Consider the following 6,537-nt stretch of genomic DNA (forward strand, 5'->3'; position numbering starts at 1 on the left):
ACAAGCCTGACTTTGCTCAGGCTTATAGGTCACTTAACTGCCATCACCCCCACCCCCCGTCGACACACACATGCATGAGAGGTCAAACCCTCCCTCCTCTGACCCTAGAATTTGCTATAGTAGTTCTCTCCCAATTGCTTGACTTAATATTTCCCTTCTTTCCTTTCCCTTCCTTGGCTCAGATCCCCGCCTCCTCTGTCTTTTCAATTCCCTCCAGCTGGTCCATGCTGAGGTAGGGAAGATCACTCCCCCACAGCTGTTCTCAGCCCCCACCCATCCCCAATGTTAGTCTTGGCAGCATCCAGTCCATTTCCCCAACATTAACCCCAAACTCCTCCTGTCTCTAAGTCTCAGCTGCAGTAATGAAATGCCCAGTTGCAAGAGCTGCAGATTAATCTTCTGTCCCAGTTCGTTCGTTCGTTCGTTCATTTGTTCCTTCCTTCCTTCTTTCTTTTATTTTTGAGAGAAAGAGAGTGGGAGCAGGGGAGTGGGGGAGAGAGAGAGAGAAATAAGGAATACCAAGCAGGCTCCCTACTGCCAGCACAGAGCCCAATGCAGGGCTCGAACTCACCAGCCATGAGATCATGACCTGAGCTGAAATGAAGAGTTGGACCCTTAACCAGCTGAGCCATCCAGGTGCCCCAGTATGTATGTTTTTAAAAGGCATATCTATGGAGGTGAAAAACTGAGTCTGAATTCTAATCTTAAGTTGCCCAAAGAAGGAGAGAAATTCAGAAGCTCAGAAGCTACTAATGGTTGCAGTGAAAAAGGAAGTGAGTGGGTTGGAGTGACAGGGTGTTTAACCAGGGAGCCTTTGAAGATAAATTAGCAGGAAACCATAAGAGCTCCAACTCCTTCAACCCTTGTCCCAGAGAGACCCATTTCCCCTCTGCTCCACTTCTTTGGCCTCCATCTAGATCCTCACCCTAGTCTTGTTCTAGCCTTTTTCCTCTTCTTCCCAACCTCATGTTTTAGATGCAGAAGTATAAAGGGAGGGGATCCCCCATTTCTTTATAGTGGTGAGGGGGTGAGGGTGAAAGGTAGAGGAGAGACATAATGAAGTTCTAGACATATCCATTTGCAGGTTGAATAGTGCTATTAGACACTCCTTAACAGAAAGATAGGGCTTACTCAGTAGGCCACAGAGTGTACTAGAAAGAGAACTGGCCCAGGAACCTGAAACCAGTTTTGGCTCTGTCACCCAGCACTGTGGACAGATCACTTAACTCATGTGCTAGCTTTGCAAAGCATCCATTTATACACCTTTCAAGTAGAAATTATGATCTCTGCTCACCTCACAAGACTAGGGGATTTTAGATTATATAAACAAGCAAATAATTCTTTGAAAGACATGAAAATACAGTGTTTAATAAAGGTTGTGTGCACAGATGGTGCCTGACCTATGGTGGTTTGAGTTGTGTAACAGGCCAGGGTACTCACTCTTGCTAGCAGTTGAAACATAATCTGAGAGGAAGCTTTAGCATGGGATAGGGAAACTGAAAATGTAGACTCCATTGGGCAGTGCTCAGATGGAATGTAGATTTTTATTTTAAGACCCTCAAAACGTATCTTTGGAATCTTAGAGTTCCAATGTTACATAATTAACACAGACTCTTCCTGAAGCCACTTATCAGGCCCAGTGGTGAGGCACTGGCTATCTCTTGCTATTTTCATTTTCCACCACTGCTCTCAGAAGATATATCAAAGCTTCTACCCTTAAAGTACACCCCCACAGCAGAAATCCTGATTTAACATCACAGTCATTGGTTTTCTTTTCCTACCTGTGATTTTAAACCCCTTGAAGGCAAGAATTACATCAAATTTGTTTTTATATCTCCAGTGCCTAGCACAATGCCAGGTTAAAATAGGCACAGGTAATGCTTATCGAATAATGGAAAGAACAGCTGCTAGAGAGAGAAACAGAGGTATTTCTACAACAGTAAGTGGAAAAGTCAAGCTTTGACAAAATATTTCCAAAATTCAGTTGGAGGAATAAATGTATAATAGTCTATAAATGTTTTTTAAATGTTTAAAAAAGTTTTTTAATGTTTATTTATATTTGAGAGAGAGAGAGAGAGCAAGTGGGGGAAGTGCAGAGAGAGGAAGACAGGATCTGAAGCAGGCTCCAGGCTCTGAGCTGTCAGCACAGAGCCCAATGCAGGACTTGAACTCATGGACCGTGAGATCATGACCTGAGCTGAAGTCAGATACTTCACTGACTGAGCCACCCAGGTGCCCCTAGAAATGTTTTTTAAATGTTAATAAAGAAGGATTGAAATAACTCTACCAGTTATCAAACCATAGTATAAAATTAGAGAAATCAAACCAGTGTGGTGTGGCCATGAGAATAGATCAATGGAAAGACTAGAAGGTCCAGAAAGAAACACGAAAAAAATTAGTGTATAATGAAGGTGATGCCATAAGTCAATGAGGGAAGGATGCACACATGGTCCCTGACTTAAGATGGTGTGACATAACAATGTTTTCAACATTAGAAGGTGCTAAAGTAATAACATTCCATAGAAACTATACTTTGAATTTTGAATAATGATCTTTTCCTGGCTAGTGGTACATAGTAGCGCACTCTGTTGCATTTAATTTAATAAATTTACATGAGGTACTCAGCACTTTATTATAAAATAGGCTTTGTGTTAGATTATTTCCCCACCTGTAAGTTAATGTAAGTGTTCTGAGCACATTTAAGTTAGGCTAGACTGAGTGAGCTAGGATGTTCTGTAGGTTAGGTATGTGTTCAATGCATTTTTGACTTACGATATTTTCATCTTCTCATGAAACTGTAATTGGGATGTGACCCTACTGGAAGCTGAGGAAAATGTCTGTCATTCAGTACTTGGCTTTAGGAAAAACTGGCTATTCATTTGAAGGAGAGAGTTAACTGTAGAATCCTTTTCCATACCTTACCAACAACATTTCAGATGGATTTAATGTAAAAGGTGAGACATAAAAATTATATATAATAAAGTTTGAGTAAATATTTTAAAAATCCTAGCATGGGGAACATCATTCTAAGAGTGAGCCTGAAGGAAGAAACCATAGATGTGACCATGTACAACCCTAGTGCTGCAGAAACCAGTCAAAAGACAAATTGGAATGAAGTCTTTGCTTATATATGGTAGAAGATGAATGTGCTTGCTAAATAAAGGTCCTAGTAAATCAATAAGAGCCACTCCCCCAAAAGAAGATGGGTAAAGAAAATGAAAAGGCAGGGTGCCTGGGTGGCTCAGTCAGCTAAGCATCTGATTCTCTCTCTCTTTTTTTTTAATGTTTACTTATTTTTGAGAGAGAGACACACACACACAGAGTGCGAGCTGGTGAGGGACAGAGAGAGAGGGAGACAGAGAATCTGAAGCAGGTTCCAGGCTCTGAGCTGTCAGCACAGAGCCTGACGTGAGGCTCGAACCCATGAACCATGAGATCATGACCTGAGCTGGAGTTGGACGCTTAACAAACTGAGTGCCTGACTCTTGATTTTGACTTAGGTGAGGATCTCACGGTTCATGAGTTTGAGCCCAGTGCCTGCTTGGGATTTTCTCCCTCCCTCTCTGCCCCTCCCCCAGTCACACACGTTCTGTCTCTGTCTCTCTCAAAGTGAATAAACTTCAAAAAAAAAAAAAAAAAAAAAGGAAAGAAAATGAAAGGAAAATTTGCAAAGGAAAATAATTTAAATATTTTCTGAATATATGTGTTCAACCTCAACAGCAACTAAGGGCATGCCAATTAAAATAATGAGATTTTTGTTTTACTATTTTAATGGTGAAGACTTTAAAAAGAATACAGTGCTCAATGCTGGCAGGGCTCTGGGGAAGCAGGCATTCTCCTGCGTCAAATGGATTACACACAGTTGGGATTTAGGATAGAGTGCGAGAGAAGGGGGTGGGACAGTCACTGGTGGAGAGAGCACAGTGCCCGAAGAGGTTGGGTATGTCATTAGTCCCACTTGGCCTAGCTGGAGAGTTGGTGAAAGTTCTATTGGGATAGGAAGGTGGACAGAGGAGAGCAAGGGAGAAACAGATCCAAGAAGGCACGAGGAAAGAGAGTTACTTCTGGTATCGTTACAGCTCCACTTCCCTTCGTAAATTCTTCTCTGCTCATGCTTTTGATTTTTACAGAGGATCCCAAGAACCAACTCATTACCCAGCATACATTTATACTGTTTCTTTTAAAAATTGTGTTATTTACTTGGAGAGAGCATCGGGGAGGGGCAGAGAGAGAGGGAGAGAGAATCCCAAGCAGGCCTCAGACTCCAAACTGTCAGCTCAGAGCCCGATAATATGGGGCTCAATCTTACGACTAGAGCCAAAACTAAGAGTTGGATGCTTAACCAACTGAGCCACACAGGTACCCCTAAACATTGTGTTTGTTTTCAACATTTACATCAGGAAGTGTAATGCAGTGATAGAAAGAAGCTGGAACTGACATTTAAGTGTGGTGCAGCACAGCCACCCACTTTGGGCAGGGCAGGGTAACAGTGAGAGCTTCCAATCTCATTTACTAGCTGTGGGATTTCAGGAACATCACTCAATCTCTCTGAATTTATTTCCTATATGTTTGTATTTCTGTAAGTAGGAATACTACTACTTAACTTTACAGTGTTACTGGGAGTAAGTAAAATTATGCATGTAAAATCCTGAGGAATTAGTATGTGCTCAATAAAAGTAGGTTCTCTTCCTTGCTGAGAACAGCAGCAAAGGGATTATTTTACAAGTGCCACCACTCATTTCATATGTGGTCTTTTTCCATCCTAAACAAGCCCTGAGGCCTCACGCTGCCTGAGGGCCCTGCTAACCCTTAATAAAAGGTTTTGGGCAGAAAGAAAGGGGTAAGAAGAAGAGAGAAGGGGAGGGGAGGGGAAGGGAAGGAAGGGAGAAAGAAAGAAAGAGGAAAGGAAGGAAGGAAGGAAGGAAGGAAGGAAGGAAGGAGGGAAGGAAGGAGGGAAGGAAGGAGGGAAGGAAGAAAAGAGCAGGCTGCTTCCTATTTTGTTGTTCTCCAGGCTGAGAGGAAGGCTGTAGCTTCCGGTAAAGTACTGATGGGTTCAGTCCAGCAGGGCCTCCCTCCATCTTCCTGGCTACCCAGGTTGTGGCTTGCATAAAACTGGAGATTATATGACCCCATCTGGTGAGGAAATGGAGAAGGCAGGCAAACAGAAGCCCCAAAGAGCCTTCTAAGTTACTTGAATCAAATTAGAGAGGCAGCCATCTACTAAATGCAAATGACTATTAGAATTTGGGGATTACTTGTGGCCATAATATTAAGAACACAAAACCCACATGTTAAGGCTAAACAGAAAGATCAGGGAGGGAAGCCCATAACCAGCAGGGGACATGGTGGAGGTTTGACGTTCCATCTCACACTGAGACACGTGGCATTAAGTCAAGTGACTCCTGGCATTGCTGTTGATCTTGTTGCTGTTTTCTTTTGAGAGGTACTGTGGTGTGTTTAAAACAAAAAACAAAAAACAAAAAAAACCCCGACCGAGTGGCACTTAGGTGGCTCAGTCAGTTGTATGCCCAACTCTTGATTTCTGCTCAGGTCATGATCCCAGGGTTGTGGGACTGAGCTCCGCGTCAGGCTCTACACTGAGCATGCAGCTTGCTTGAGATTCTCCTTCTTTCCTTCTGCCCCTCTCCCCTGCTCACCCACTTATGCACTCTCTGTCTTAAAAAAAATCGACATCAGAAATGGAAAATCAAGGTCTTAATTACCCCACTGCTATCTTCCTGGTCAGTGGCGCTCAAACTTTAACCTGCCTCAAAATTACCTGGTAGGCTTGTTGGAGGCACAGATCCAAGAGCCTCGCCCTCAAAATTTCTGGTGTAGGACCCCAAGAATGTGCATTTCTAACAAACTCCCAAGCGATGCTGTTGCCACAGAGGCAGATGGGCTCCAAGAAGTGCTGCCCTAGGTGATTTTTAGGGAGGGCGTGGCCCTGTTGCTAGGGGGTCCACCCTGAAGGTGAATTTGTTCCCCCGCCCCTCCTCCCCCCAGACCAGTCTTCTCTAGTTGCAAAAAAATAAAAATCATTATCTCAGTTTCTTCTGTTTAAGACAGAAGTTTATCAACTGCAACAGAAATGACAATTTATAATAGGAGCACACTGACATCCAGGAAAGTAATCCCGACACCGGTTGAACTTTAGAAAAATCTGGAAAACTGGACAGGAAGGAAGGAAGGGATCAAGGAATGAAGGCAGCCCGCCCAGGCCTCACACCCAGCTCTTCTGACTTAATTGGTTCAGGGTAAGGTCCTGGCAGGAATGTTACGAGCTCCCCATGTGACTCTAATTTGCAACCAGGTCTAGAACTGCTGGTCTGCATCACTGGTTGTCAAATTTGCCTGCACCTTGGGAGCTCTTGGGAAGTTTTTAAAAAAATACTGATACCTTGTCCCATTTTCAAAGAGTCTGATTTAGAATGGGCTGCAGCTTGGGGAGCCAGAGTTTTTAAATCTCCTCATAGTTTTGATCCTACTATGTCTAATATGCAGATCAGTCTATTCCAGACTTAACAAGTCAGACTG

Source organism: Crocuta crocuta, unplaced genomic scaffold (genome assembly GCF_008692635.1).
Source record: "Crocuta crocuta isolate KB4526 unplaced genomic scaffold, BGI_CrCroc_1.0 scaffold162, whole genome shotgun sequence".
Taxonomy (NCBI): Eukaryota; Metazoa; Chordata; class Mammalia; order Carnivora; family Hyaenidae; genus Crocuta; species Crocuta crocuta.